We start from the raw sequence: 16,231 nt of genomic DNA, 5'->3' as shown, positions 1-16,231 counted from the left end.
GAGCACCATGGGGTGAGAGCACTTATCAGTAGACCACCAGAAGACTGCTCAGCACATCTTACTTAATTACTTTGGCCCTCGGTCTGAGTCCACCTTCTTATCACTCCCTCTATTTCCCACTGTCCGCTCTTTTCAAATTGTGGAGCATTGTGAGAGTGGCCACATCTCACAAATGCTGGTCTTACTAAGAAGAGAGGTTGTCGATAGTGAACCGGTCACGTTTGGCTCTCAATTCACTGTAAACTACAAGAAACTGAAATAGATACATCTCTGGTGAAGATCGCCAAAAACGATAGACAGCCTTAGAAAAATGGGAAAGTTACAATGTAACACTATTACCAACATAGCAAAAATGTTAAATCGACTTACTGGCAAATAATAACTGCAATTTGGATGGAACACCAAGCACAACCTTCCCAGCTACCCCAGGAAACTGTAAAAAAAAAAAAACAATAAGGGATCAGTAGCCTGTCCAAGAAAAAACTAAACCAGGCATTAAGGTTGGTTCAAATAGGTAATACCAAAACAAGAAACAGTACGGGCACCATAATGGCCGCAAAAAAACCAAAGAAACAAAAACGAATACGTCAAGACGGCCTGGGCTGACAACAGGAAAAAATACGGATAACTTCTGGGACAAACTGGGTCCGTCCAGATACAATATTATTTTTTAACTCTTTTACAATTTTATTACTTCAAGAAACATGGAGCGAACAAATGACTCCCTTGCTTGAGTTTAATGAAATTAGTCTCCTGGCAGTACAAACTAATTACCTTGCTGTGCAAAGTATGGACTGTTGTGCTATATTGCAGCCGACCTAAATCTTGTAGTGGTGTGGAAATGTAAAATCGGATTCTTTCTTTCTTTTTTAATTAAGCTGTGCTTCATTCATTCTCACCCCTGCCCTGTTTTCATTCTGGCTCTATCCTTGACACAGCACTTGCATAAAAACACTGGAAGAGAATCTAGATTGGGACATTGTAGGCTGCGTAAACATGCAAATTCAGCACAAAAGAACAGCTGTTGTCTGCACCGGAGTTTCAGGCAATGGTTAATCCATAAGTAAAGTCTACTCAGATAGTATATCTTGTTATTCAGTCTTAGGACATAGCAATTCCACAAGACACCGAGGCTGTTGATTCTTGCCTTACCTCATTTATGTGTTTTTCCCAAAGCTCTATTTACCTCTGGGCGTCCCTTGTTTGTGATTTCTTGCTATAAAAATCCATGTAACCATTGTTCAGTGTGCCCTCTCCTTGAGTATCTCCATGGAGCTTGTTGGATGGAGACCCATTCATGAATGATTAATAATTGACCTATGGTTTGAACTTCGCTCCAGTGTCAAATCCTCCTTACTTGTTAAGAACCCGTGACATAGTGGTGACCCTGCACCAGCAAATTATTAAATATTTGCACTACAGTGGAAGTGGTGGACTTTGATCTGGGCTGGTTACAATGTCTTGTGTTTAATAACACTGAATCTAGTCTAATTATACTCAATGTGTAGTTAAGTGCCAGAATAAATAAGCTGCCATAGTTGTACATCTTGTGATATATTATTAGTATATTAACAATTCAGCGTCCTGAAGCAGGCCTTATAGTCTCTGGAGATTTAAATTTGCATCTGATTCTGTTTTCCTCAGTAAATGGTAAGATCAACGGAATTGCAAAAAGTGTTATGATATTATGTCCAAGGCCGGGCTTAGTCGGCTAAAAGAAAAATCTAGGTTCATCCCCACGTTTGAAAACTCTAAACAAGGATCAAGTATTGACTACACGTTTATTTCAGATAATGGAAGGTCAAAACTGACTGAATATACGGAAATCCCTCAGCTCGAAAGTGATCATAACCCGCAGATCGCTACATTTAACTTTTTAGTGATGAGTAACCCCAGACCGAACGAACTTCCCAACATTGCTCACTCATCATATAATCTGAAGAGGTTAGTCTGGCATATTGCTAAAGAAGAGGAAATCACACGCAGCTAAAACATTATTAATGGAAGGTGAGCAGGGGGATGTCAATATGATTAATAAATGGAATTTTATTACAACGTCTCTGGTGGGGAAATTTGCAGACCAACAGGTTAGAAAAATAAGTAAGCCGTTAAAATGTTAGAACTTATGGTTTACTTCAAAGTTATTCAAGATAAAGAAATCACTTAATAGAGCTATTCGGGAGGCGTATGCTCATAGATTCATCAGTCCTATTCTGTTTATAAAGAAAATTTGAATAAACTTAGAAAACTTTATAAACAAGAAGTCTGGAAAGCTAAATCTAACTATCAAATAGTGTTTGGAATAATGTATTATCTGCTTCCAAACAAAACAAAGCAAAAAGATTCTGAGTAGTAATCAACAAGCTTGAAAGGGGAGGCAGCAGGATAGTTTGTGTAAATATATATTGGAAACCAATCGGGTAAGTTTTATTACCAATTTGTATGGTACAGCAGATCAGGCGGTAAATCAACCAATTATGTGCCTTGGTTTTTGGGAAAATAGTATATCAACTATTAATATAGAGAGTGGTGAATGCCATGGGATGAATACCGTAGCCAATCTTAGCGATTCTAGTCTTGACTTGAACTTTAATTTAGAATGGTTACATGGGCTTCGCGCAAATGGTGCTCCTGGACCTATTGGGCTGCCAAATGCTCCGTTCTGTGCCAACGTTGAGATGTGGGCTGGAATTTTGTATAAATTGTTCACCGAAGTATTGACATTAAAAACAGTGCCTGCATCATGGCAAGGTAGTATTTTGTAGCCTATTTATAAAAATGGTTGTATAGTTAATCCCGCTAATTATAGTCTAATTTCATTGACTGTCAAGTCAAGTTGTGTGATGGTAGTTCCTTCTCAAGGAAAATTATGATATATAATGGATTTAAGCCAGACAGATCTTTCTCAGCATCTTGATTCTATTAATGCTCATGGCCCAAGGTTGGGAGGAGTGTAAATCAGCTATCTTCAATATGCTGAGGATACTATCCTCCTGAGCCGTACTCCAATTGGCCTCCAAAGACTAATAAATGCCTTTGAAGATTACACACAAATAAACAGCCTTGAACTGAATGTTAACAAAAAAACTAAAAATATGAAAATTGGATCTGCAAAGCAGAACTTCAATATATGGAGCACCAGAGCAGGTCCAATTGAACTTGTTAAAACATATAGATATTTAGGGGTGGTGTTTGATGACAGGGTTTCTTTTAAATGCCATTTTAAAGACCTAAGGGCAAAAACTGTGATTTTAATTCATGCTTTTAAATGCTTAATAAATCATTGAATTGTCGATCATATGACTATATTCTTAAAGTCATGAAAGCCAAGTTACAGCCAACCCTCCAATTTGACTCACCCATTACCAGAGGGAAAGATGTAAATCTCCTAGATTTATTGGTAGTTAAGGCATTCAAAGCAACCTTTGGGATTCCCAGATCAGTAAGCCAAGCAGGACTAAGGTTAGACTTTGGTCTCCAGAGACAGAGTACATACATTTTAAAAATGCTCCTTCTGATACCAAGCACTATGTTTTCATCAGCCCCTGCATCACTAGGTAACACCTGCTGGATAGAAATAGGTAAGTCTGCTTATGCTGTCAAATGGAGATCCCATATATTAACCTTCCTAAGGGACATTGGTCTGCAAGTAGATCTCCAAGACTTGAAAATGCCCAACTATAAGTTAATTTAAAAGAAAATGATCAAAGCTGTATCCCTCAAATTGGATAGAAAAGGAATGACAGTTTTCGTTCCAGTTTATGGGTGACGTTGAGTGAACTAGGTCTTTCTGATGAGATTTTCACTTTGATAATGATGTTGCACGAGGCAAACTATGCGAGAATTCGATGGGGGACAGGGTAGGGTCACCACCCAGTTTCCGGTTGAGCAAGGGGTGCTGCAAGGTTATGCCATGGCACCAACGTTATTTTCTCTGTACGTTAATGGAATAGTGGACTGTCTGTTGCCAGTGAACACAGATGCCCCTTCCTTAGCTGGTGTAAACATTCCGATTTTAATGTTTGCGGATGACACTAACTATTTCTAAGACTCCTAGTGGCCTTCAGCGAGCTTTATTAATTTTTGAAGATTTTTGTGTTGCTCGAGGCCTGGAAGTAAATGTGGCAAAAACTAAACTTATGGCCTTTAATCCACACCGAAATTTTAAAGGAAATGTTTTAATGACTAATCAACCACTCGAACTAGTCAGGGCTTTCACCTATTTGGGTATCCACCTGGAGAATGACCTAAAGTGGGATTGTCATATTGATATAGCTGCTCTAAATCATCGACAACCCACGGGAGCCTTAAGCATGGGGCACAAAAGGTAATTAACAAAACTGATTAGACCAGTGCTCCACGTTTTTAATCAAAAGCGGTCAGTCCCGCGCTTTATGGCGCTGAACTATGGGGGTTTGAGGAAAGCAGTTTCCCTATCTTTCCGAAAATAAGTTCCTCCGCAGCATTACTAATCTCCCGCAAAGCACTCCCCTAAAGCCACTTAGGTATGATTTGGGTAGAAATGCCATTACAGATGTTGCCAAACTGCGCCCTATTTTATACCGGAGCAGGATGTGGACGACACCTGAACTCTCATATCCGATGGCTTTCACAAAATTGTCTGGTTAAGGGGAAATAGCCTAGTAGGCGTGGGTATGAAAATGTTATGGGAGAACCCAACAGAAGCCTCCTTCCTCTCTAAAAAGATTTTAAAAGAGAAGTACTGGGAATGGGCTACTTATAATGTTTCGAGTAACACGGATTCATCTTCAATGGCGGAAATTTTCTTAGAAACAAAATTCACCCCCAGATTTGAATCTTACTGAGATACCATCACTAAACCGAGGGATAGGAAACTGCATTTCCAACTTAGGGCAGGTTCATTACCCCTAAGATCTCTTACTTCCAGGTGGACCCCCACAAGTGATAACATCTGCCCTGCCTGTGGGAGTCATAATGAAACAGTCGCTCATATGCTCTTTTCCTGCCCTGCCTATGCCATCCCTAGGAGAGTTTGGCTGACCCCCATGTGCAAACTACTTGGCACAAATAGGAGTGCTGAAGCTGAAAGGTTTCTGTGCACTAGTACTTTGCCATTCATTACAATAGCTGTAGCCAAACACCTAGGGTGGGTGTTCGTAATAAGGCTGAACCTAATATCTGGGTAATTCTGCGTTGAGCAATATCTTTAGTTACCCAGTTTGATCATAGAACGTGACTGATTCAAAATTAAATTATTTTTATTTTTAGCCACAAGGAACTTTTTTAATGTAAGGAAATTGTCGATATGAAATTTGTACCTCTTCCATTTGCTCAGATCTCAGTTTTTAAATTAAGTCTTTTAATCATTTGGACTATGTATAATCCAGCCAAGAAATTTTTTAAGAGTGCATAATTAAATGTTACTTGTTTTGTGCTTTTATGAGTATATCTTGAATAAAGCTACTTTGGACTGGACTGGAAAAATGCATTTGCAGGGAAAAACTATGCATGGTATGTGATTAACTCATTCCAATTTTTAAGCACCCAACCATATTAAACTGCTTATTTTTCAGCAAAAATAAAAAATACTTGCTTAAAATTATGACTGCGAATAAATCCTACAAAAGAGGGCACGCAGTCATGGATTCAGCAGGGGTCAGATTCGAATTGTAGACTATGCGGTTGGCCACAAGAGACATTGGTACATATAGTGAGCGTGTGCCCTAAGTTGATTAACATTCAACGTATCTTTTTGAAACCTCTCTTCTTGAGGATCGGGGTTAGATCAGCTCGCCAGACACTAATTAGGTCACTATCCGGGGAATCGATCCCGCTGTTATGCCAACTGATAACAGATTTTAATGTAGCCGAGAACTATTTGATATAACACGTTTGAGATGTATCAAATTTATGTCCGTGGAACCCATGAGCTTTTTTTATATATATTTTGCTAGTTCATTTGCTGCTAGGGAGATAATTAGAATTGTAACAATATAAGCCCCGTTACAGTAATTATTGCTGCACTTTATTATTATTTTTATAAAATGGAATTAATAATTATTGAACATTGGCACTTTAAAATGTAATATGTGCAATATCTTGTTATAGAAACGAATGAAGTATTTTTATTGTATTTTATCCTTGTCTTTATATGTTGTAATTAGTCATTATTGAACATTGGCACTTTAAAATGTAATATGTGCAATATCTTGTTATAGAAACGAATGAAGTATTTTTATTGTATTTTATCCTTGTCTTTATATGTTGTAATTAGTCATTATTGCACATTGGCACTTTAAAACTGCAATATGTGCAATATCCTGCTATAGTATTTATTGATTTTTTTTAATGTACTACCAATATAATTAGCTATGCGTGATTAAGACCATATTTGGTTTATTTTATATCCCATCTTTAAATGCACAATGTATAGTAAATTGGTCTGGTTTTGTGACATAATTATGATCGTATAGGTAATTTTAATTAATCATGTAATAAAGATGTATTAATATTATTATTATTCCAGGACAAACTGCTCGATGATAGGAAGCTACCTAACTCAGGAAACATTTGGTCAACTGTGAATAACTTAATTTGTCAGCAGCAGACCGCAGGGAACATTCCCATCAGGGAAGAGTGCTGGGCTGTTTTTCTCAAGAAGCATTTCCTGGCAAAACATTACCCAGTGCCCACAACTCTCAGAGGCACATTCCACTCTGCTACTGCTAGACAACCCAGCTCCTCCTTGTGAAGAGCCTTCATCAGCACCAAATCCCTCCTAAGTGGCCATCATAACAGGAGATCAACTCGGTAAATGAGCCATACACTATGGGCCAACTTGGCATGGGGACAACTGTCCACAATCCCAATAGTCTACACAGATATACATTGCTCCCTCACTCTATAGGGAGTTTTTCTGTCTGAACAAGGAACCACCAAATATTACCACAAAAGGCAGGAGGGACTGTGCCACTGGGCCAAACTGAATACTCCAGACTATTTATAAACAAGATCTGCAATACTGGGCAGGATAGTGGACTCCCCACCACTCCAACGTAATTACTGGTGTTATACCCGACTCATAGCGAGGTGAAGTCATCACCCCAGTCCACAGAGGAGAAGATCAAAACCTCACCAGAAATGTACTGCCTCATTACACTCTTAAAAAATAAGGAAAATACTATACATCTCTTGTCTTAGATGATCTAACTGCCTGGATGAATGCAAATCGATTAATTCCAACAAGTCAATACACTTTCAAGAGGGGTTCTGGTGCAATCCCTAACATTGTGGCCGTGTCCATTTTACTGAACCAAACAGGAAAGCAGAACCGCTTAACTTACTTCTGACTTGTTAACTATATGTAGGCTTTTGACTGTGTAAAGCGAGCGAAACTATTGAGGAAGCTTAAGGCTTGGACCATTACACCACATCTGCTCAAAACCATTGAGTCAGTTCACAGTCAAACATAGTTGCAGATTAAAATCAGAGATGGTGCTCTACTGTCAAGGAAGATCTGCACTCAACAAGGTTTATAACAGGAGCGTGTGCTGGTTCCATGCCTTTTCAGCCTATTTATGTCAGATCTCTCACCTATTATTAACAAAACCACTAGCCATACTCCGCATCTCAGCACAGTAGCTTTTTTTAACCATTTATTAAATGCAGACAACATGGTCCGATGAAGCCTAACAAAAGTAAATTTGCAGAGATTGATAAAAAACCCTGCACGCTTCACAAAACGACCTGGTCAGTAACCGCAACAAAACTAAGCTGCCAATATGCAGCAAGGCAATCAAGAAAAACGTATCCTGGCATACGTCATAGAAACAGTAAAAGAATACAAGTATCTAGGTGTACTGTTCTACGACAAGGGAGCGGCTAAACGACAGTTTCGAGCCATCACAAACCAGAGCAACGCCTTATTCACCACCTTTAAAATCCTGCGGAAGAAACTGAAAGGCCCCACACTCAAGTCACTCTTGAAATAATGGTGGAAAAAAGTCTGCCAACCATAAGCTATGGCAGCGAGGACCTTCTTGATTGAACCTCATCCCTTTTGGACAAGCTTTAATCAAAAGCTTATTGTTATGTGTTAAACATAGCTCAGAGTTCTTCTCCAAGTCAAATCAGGCTGGACTTCAGCCTTATGACGCAATCGATCAATCAGATAGCTGGAAAGATTTCTTAAGTGCTGCTTTAAATTAAAACATGCAGAACCCAACACTTCATCCTGTGGTCTGCAATTGACAACTAGGGTAGCTGTAGTCATAGGAGCAGCTTTAAAGAGTACCTGTACCAATCCCAACCAAACCTGAATCTTGGGAACCCTAGGCTGTGCCCCTTTTTTATAATGTCTTTACAAAACTAGTAACTCTGCAATGGCCAAATTATCACTTCTCAAGTCTAAATAGAAGCTCATAAAAAGAGGTCATGCCTGGACGGTCATCAACAGCTACCTAAAGCTAAAGCGAGCATCATACTTCAACTGCACATATGTGCTTCACTTGAAACTAAAACGGTTGCAGTGCTGCCTGGGCCAATCACCTACACTAGAGAAAAAACCTGCATGGCTATATTCCAGCAACAGACGCTGCTGCTTATGTGGCTGAAGCAAATAGAACCTCCTGTATCTAACCTGCATCTGCCCCAACACGGCAGCACAGAAAATGTGTCTCCTGAAGCCCTTATTAACAAGCAAAGGGATCTGTACTTGTAGGCTGGCCGTCATATCCTGTCTTGAGCCTGACAACCCCATTCTGAACTGTCATTTCATAACATTTTAAACACATTTGAACAAAAACTACCTAAATAAGCAAGTAGTGAAATAGACCACCCGCCGGGGGCTGGTCATTGACACAAAACATCCGGTAAAGGAGCTAGCCAAGGAGAAAACACTAACATCAAATCCCTGAGCTATGCTGGTGTCTTGGACATCCCCGATAAAGTTACAAGTATCACCTGAACAAAGTTTCCAACCTTATTAAACAGTTTGTAAAATCTTACTTCACCTTTCTATTGTCTTGTCTGGCAACCTCTCGAGGTTGCCAGACAAGGCCCGGGTTTGACAACCTCCCAGCACTTGCACTTTAAAGCTGTTAAACTTGCACCTTAACATTTCTGGCCCCCAGGACCTCCGGTATAAGATGGCCTATTGTTTCTAATAAAAGCTTTTAACCTGCAGACTCGCACTTTACTAACATTCCTGGACCCGAGGTCCTCCTGTATTAGCTGCGATACCTGTATCAGGTTGCCAGCTGGGGAACGGGTAGCAACATCAAAATCTTGGAAATCTCCTGGGAACTTTGACAAAGTTGAACGCTCAGCTCTAAAAACAGCTGTGGGATTCCTTTCAATATTATGAAGCAGTCCACAAAACGTTTTACTTTGCACTCCTACACCTTAACAAGTGTACAAGGAAGCCTTAGGACAAGCCATGTGCCTGACAAACTTCAAATAGCACTTATACACAATCGGATTTTATACTCGTTTTTTAATTTTGCTCCGTCCTGATATTTTGTATTACGAATTTTAATTACTATTATTTCTTTTTGTAAGATTTGAAAGATTTGAATTAAATTAAACAAATAAGTTACTTACTTACACTTCCAAAATGAAATGTGGGGGATCTGGCCCGCCCACAAGAAGAAGTGCACCTTGGTCGGAAACTCTTCACATTACGGATTGGGAATCTAATATGGAAAATTTGTAGGTCAACTAAAAGAGCTGAAGCACCTGGGACCTTTAGATGATGACGACTGGACAGAGGCAAAAGGGGCTGCTAGGACCTTTGTAATATCGTTAAGGCTTCATCTCATCCAACTGAAATATCTTCACCGTGATAATTATAGCCCCTCGCAACTTTACAATATGGGAGGTACTCCTTCACAGAGATGCTTGCGGTTCCACAACTCAATGGAAACCTTCTTGTGTATGGTTTAGGAATGCCCACCTATTCATGCATTCTGGCCATGCCTCTGCACTAATTTCTCCCAAATCATACATAGACTTGATCCGAAATTATTTTTTTGGGGCATAATGGATTCTTGGGGAGGTAGCCGCAATGAGCGATAACTCATCGTGTGGGCTTCATCATTGCAAAAGAGATATTGCCAGACACTAGCGCTCTCAACTAGCCCCACCCTTCCTTGCATAGACAGGGGGATGGACTTTGCTGCTGCAGCAGAAAAATAGATTTATAAATCTAGGGAGTGTTTGGGGAAACACCATAAAATATGGGGCGATTGGTTACAATATTCTAAATCCTTCTCTTCTACAACGTGAATTTTTTTTCCTTCTCTTTCTTGTGTACACTTTCACGGTTATGCTAGTTGGGTATCGCAAGAATGGACTCAATGCAGTACTGGTATTATTGAATGAACATCTATATACAAAGGGATCGAGGCAAAACACTAATGGTACCGAACACCCAAGTACGTGGGGTAATATCTGTCTGTATCTGGTGCAATTGGACCAGGAGTACAATCCCTCTCTACTACAAATTTGAAAAAAAAATTCAAAACAAAATTTTTTCAATGGTGGTCTAGCACCCACAATTATATTAACAATATTTCAAATTATTAGGATTCTAACATATATTCATCAAAAGTTTATAATGGTGATATATCCAAACATGTGACACACGACGTAAATCACTGTACCTGACGACAGTATCCCAGTTGAAAAAATATCCTTTATTAATTTTCTTCTTTTAAAAAGCATCATTAGAATAGTGATTTATAGTAGCCATTCATGGTAGCCAACGCGTTTCGTCCTGCACAGACTTCTTCAGGGCTCTGCGTAGTACATTAGGAACTTGTGTCATGCAATGGCGAATGAATTTCAATAAACTTTCGATGTCAAATCCCTCAACGTGATGGTAGACTGTGAGTATGTGTTCTCAAATTTCAGTAAGCGTCTCTAGCTTGTTTGCAGCATATTATTGTGGGTGCTGAACCACCATTGAAAAAAAATTGTATTAGTGTATGTTGGATAGTTTTTGCTGTGTGACTTGAAAAGAAAAAAAGATTTATAAAAATAAAAAATACTATTTTACAATGATTCAATGGAATCCAGTGTTGCCCAAAGATCCATTTAGATTGAATGGATAACACCAGTTAGATCAAGCTGAAAAGAAGGTAATGCAAACATTAAATCGGTATGATCATATGTACAGAACACATTACACATACAGACTTTTGTGGCATGAAAATGACTTATAATTATACATTACAAAAGAAGTAATTAAAAAAGTATAAATGGTGAATGATGAAGTCGCCTTGCACAGACAGGAGTGGCCAGAAAAAATAAATCTTTGTTACATGTGCTCAACGTAGTGAGGTACTCTTGTGGCAAGATTCAGGTTTCTCACTAAAAATGTACTATAGGCAGGGCCACTGGAATTATAGGATTGTGCGGCCACATAATTTTTTTGCATAATTATGAATTTGTCATATTTGTCACATAATCCATTTGCTGCATAACTTGCAGATTTAAACAAAGTAAAAATGTGTTTCTAGTTCAAACAGTTTAAAAGTTACTAAAAATGCAGAGACATGTTGCCGCACAGCAGTGGCGTATCGAACCTTGAGGGGGCCCCCCTGCAGGGTACGTGAAGGGGCCCCATCCGGACTCAATCTAGAGCTCCCCAGCAGAAGTGCGGTGCTGACGGGCCCACCGGAGGGTGAGGGCCCCCCCGCACCGTGGGGGCTGCAGGGGCCTGTGCTACGCCCCTGCCGCACAGTGGAAGCCCTTTGCAAAAGGTTCCTTGTTACTTTTCTGTTGCTTATTTCTAGATTTGGGTGTCAGACTGGTACTCATGAGGTGCAACCTGTTCCAATACAGGGTTTACAAATTTAAAATATCAAAATTAAGTAATAATTTCACAAAATATGCTGCATAATTTGCCTTTTCTTGCTGTATAATTTAGTAAAACCTACTGCATAGTTCCAGTGGCCCCGACTATAGATGAGCATTGACGGAATGAGGCAAAGTTCTACTGACACTGACAGCTCCACACTCATGAACACTTGCTCAGAACAGACATGAAATTTCACTTTTGCATCTCCCTAAAGAATATGTGGATGAAGGTAGTTTCTCCACTGTCAAAGCTGTAAAAGGTGGAAAAGCCAGCAGACACGTGTTTCGTCGCCAGAAAAATACACTTTCTGCGACTCATCAGGGCTGAAGGAAGTTGGTGTATAACCATAGGTCGCGTAACCGGTGATAATTCCGACCCGGTTCAGCTCAAGACCGGGTTAAACTGGAAGTAATAGTTCTGAAGTAATCTTCTCCAAAAGTGCGAAGGCCAAGCTTCAATATGTACAAATATGGTTAAGTATGCGATTCTTCGGGTGACATAGATAGAGATGAGTCCGTGTGGCATGTATCAATGTGAAACTTATGCAGAGTACTCACGGCATAAGTCCCCGTGGTGCGGGGAGACAGGACGCGGCTCTCCAGAGGCGCGCAATGGTTCCGGGTTCGGTCACCATATTTGTACATATTGAAGCTATTGAACTATTACTTCCAGTTTAACCCGGTCTTGAGCTGAACCGGGTCGGAATTATCACCGGTTACGCGACCTATGGTTATACACCAACTTCCTTCAGCCCTTAAGAGTCGCAGAAAGTGTATTTTTCTGGCGACGAAACACGTGTCGGCTGGCTTTTCCACGAACAGAAAATAAAAAGAGAAGAACTCTCCGTCCTGGTCTATTGAACTTTGTTTCCATTGAGAAACTCCTTCTTTGAACTACATTTAAGTGTGCAGCAGGACTTGTTTGTTCTTGTATATAGTGTGTTCTTTGAACATACTTTGAGGGGTTTCAGGGACTTACCCCTCACCTGCATGCACCTTCACCTCATCGTGCTCTCCTGCGCGTCAACCCAAGCAGTGCGCCCAGCATTTCCCTCACAACTAAAACCCTGCCTTTTGTAAAGCTGTAAAAGGTCATCCCATTGGTAGCCGAGGATCCATTGCTCCCCATGTTGCCTACTGCCACTTACACTGCCCAGCCCCTGGTGGCCTGTGAGGAAATTTGGTTCCGACTCCATTTTGTGTTGCACCGCCATTTTGTGTTGCCCTCACTCCGGCAGCGCGGAGAGCAGTGTACTCTTGCCCTTCGTACTGCCACGTATCAACTAACACCTAGCAACTAGCAAAAATACAGGCCAGCACGGGTCTTGCTTGGCCCGATACTTTACCCTTAGCACTATTGTCCACTCGAACAACTGTTCATTTCCGTATGGGACTCAGTCCCTACAAAGTTGTGCTTGGACGGCCAGCAAATTTTTGGGGAGTCCCAAGACCAAAGAAATATTCTGAGATAGAGTACCCACTGTTAATTGATTATTTACCTGACCTCACCACTAAATTACGTGTCCTTCACCAACAGGTACAAGACGCCTTGCCTCAGGCTTCAATTGATCATGGACATGTCATACATCCAGGAAACTGGGTGTTTGTGAAAAATTTTCAGCGATCAAAGAATTTGGAACCTCGCCGGAGAAAGCCTTGCCAGGTCTTACTCACCACACGTACAGCTGTAAATGTGGTTGGTAAGAAGAACTGGATCCATGGTGTGCATTGTAAAAAGGTACCCTTGGCTTTGCCTTATGACTAGTGGGTCCGCGAAGGTATTGGTGATTTTGAAAGTGAAAAAATTCCCCGATTTGTACCTTTTAGCGTCGCACACCTGTATTGGACTCAATCTGAAAAAGAAAATGATGATGTTTTGCAAGAAGCTGTCCCACCACATCTGAGGTTAAACACAACTAATCCAGAGACACTTTTTCAGAAGCAAACTGTGCCGAACAAAACTAGATACAATTTGAGATCTAAAGTAACTAAGGACAATTAAGAAACTTCTGCTTTCTGTGACGTTGACCATCTAATTAGGTTGCAGGGTCGTGGTAAGAGTCTTAGTTAGTGACCCGAGTTGTGGCAATAGGTCTGCGGGACTTGCAGTGTCATAGGACAGCTGATAATCACCACTAAGTGAAGAAGGAAGACTGCCACTAGCAACACCTAGAAGATGGATTCTGCTATATTAAAGAAAAATGATGAAAATAATATAATGACAAAATATTGCAAATTATTATATACCAAATATAGTATAATCTTGTGTATTTTAATCTCTTTATGTATTATATTAGCATGTGTGGGTTGGATTGTTCACATTGTACAGCACAAACATATCTACCTCCCAGCCCATACCTTTTCGCACTACTGCTTCCCCACACCAATTTCGTACATTACCAGAGCCTGAGCAAATTAGGAGAATGGAGTATTTCAACAATTCCTTCATTCAATTGTTACACCAGCATCAATTGGTGATCAATACCACCGATTGCTGGTTATGTGAACTTTTAACCCCATAATACAGATAAAGGAATGCCATATTTAGTTCTACCCTTCACCCTAAAAGGATCCACTTGGGCTCACACCTCTATGTTTGCCAATGCCTATGAGAGCCAACATCGGCATCCTGTTGGTCCATATAGGGATGGAGTTGGCGTTAGTCATGACGCACTAATAAAAGGAATAGTGGCTATGTCAAAAAATTATAACAAATTTAATGAATTCCCTACTGACGAACGACCAGCATACATTGATTGGAATGTGACTCATTATGTCACTAGTCTTACAGACAGAGCCAAAAGGAAAAGATCCCCGCCTATATATACTGTACCCCACCAAGGTCACCTATGTCTCCAAGGAAATGGTCAAAGTCCTTAGGCCCAATTGGGAAAGAGCACTTGTAACATCACATATACCTATGCATCCCAAACGTCTCCACCACTGGTAGCGTCCCAAGGAACATATTTTGTTTGCCATGACAGAGCCTATACATGGCTACCAGCCGATTTCTCAGGAACTTGTTGTATAGCTTTTCTCCTCCCTCCAACATATACCGCCCCTTCAGGACATCATAGAAATAAGTACAAGAGAGATGTCTTTAATCAAAAAGACACAGCAGGACAAGAAGGAGGCGACTTCCTTAAAGGATTCCTCCCATTTTGGGGCCCTATGGCCAATAGTACAAACATCAGGCATCTCATTCGAGTAGTTGAAGCAACAATTAATGAAACTGTCGGAGCACTGGGTAATATCACCACCGAGCTTCAGGCGGATCGCCTTATGACATTACAAAACAGAATGGTGTTAGACATCATTCTTGCAGATCGTGGTGGAGTCTGTAAATTGATCGGATCCAGTTGTTGCGTTTACATACCTGATAACGCACCTACAGTATACCAGGCCATCTCTAAATTACACCACATTGCTGAGTCCATCCACCAGGACAAAGGAAATTAGTCTCTGATGGGATGGTTTTGGGGATTACTGTCCACATGGGGATCGAAGATACTGACGTTCATTGGAATGATTTTATCCATTGTCTTTTCATGTTGCCTCTGCCTACAATGTGGTTACGCCATTCGTGGCTTTTGTGCCACCAGGTGTGTGCCAAGACCTATTCCGCACAAAACAGAAAACATACAAATGATGTTGCAACAACAGCTTAAAGACATTATGGCCATTGAAATAGACGTAGATTAACGTGAGTTTATATATTGCCTGCGTAATGGCAAATTGAGGGTCTGAGGAAATTTGGTTCCGACTCCATTTTGTGTTGCACCGCCATTTTGTGTTGCCCTCACTCTGGCAGAGCGGCGAACAGAGAACTCTTGCCCTTCGTACTGCCACGTATCAACTAACACCTCTATCATTGAGGTGAAGTCAATTCCAGGAATCAGTCCGACTCACTAATCCTTATCCAAACTGTCTGTTGGCCTTCAGTATTCTTGTCCCGACTCACTAATCCTTGTCTCAAACCATCTGTTGGTTTTCATTGTCCTTCTCCCCGCCTTATCCTACCTTGCCAATTAGCCTTTTCTGCAATAAACAAACATGTCTACCACTGTTGATTAACTCAGCGACACCATTATTGAATCACCTGTGGGGTTAGTCAAAACATGACCTACGGGGTGGATAATTTAATCATGTGACGTCTTGTTTTTCCCAAAAAACATACCTTTTCATTGGTTTAAATGTTGCGCATTGGGAGTGTTTTTATGCAGGTGTAAAAGAATATAAAAGACTGTGAGCCCCGGAGTAAAGGGGCAGTCTCCTGATAACATACCATTGGTGTACTTCTAGGATCACTGTGCATAGATGCAGCTAATAAATCCTGTTGTCTACGCTTAACAGAGTGTCCCGTGTCTCTGTACAACAAAGCAGGTGAACT

The 16,231-nt window shown here is 40.5% G+C and overlaps 1 protein-coding gene across 7 annotated transcripts in view; it reads right to left on the bottom strand.

Annotated features, from left to right (window-relative positions):
• Nucleotides 1-16,231, bottom strand: part of PPIP5K1 (diphosphoinositol pentakisphosphate kinase 1) — a 1,319,084-nt gene that overhangs the window by 1,299,041 nt on the left and 3,812 nt on the right. For 6 of the 7 annotated variants that reach the window (XM_086958191.1, XM_086958195.1, XM_086958197.1 and 3 more), the window contains exon 2: nt 370-433. The exons of the other annotated variant lie outside the window; for it this stretch is intronic. The gene's annotated coding sequence lies outside the window, so the exon portion shown is untranslated. The remainder of the gene's footprint in view (nt 1-369; nt 434-16,231) is intronic. 7 annotated transcript variants of the gene reach the window in all.

Source organism: Lissotriton vulgaris, chromosome 2_1, assembly GCF_964263255.1.
Source record: "Lissotriton vulgaris chromosome 2_1, aLisVul1.2, whole genome shotgun sequence".
In the NCBI taxonomy this organism is placed as follows: Eukaryota; Metazoa; Chordata; class Amphibia; order Caudata; family Salamandridae; genus Lissotriton; species Lissotriton vulgaris.
This window is presented reverse-complemented; position numbering and strand designations above follow the sequence as displayed.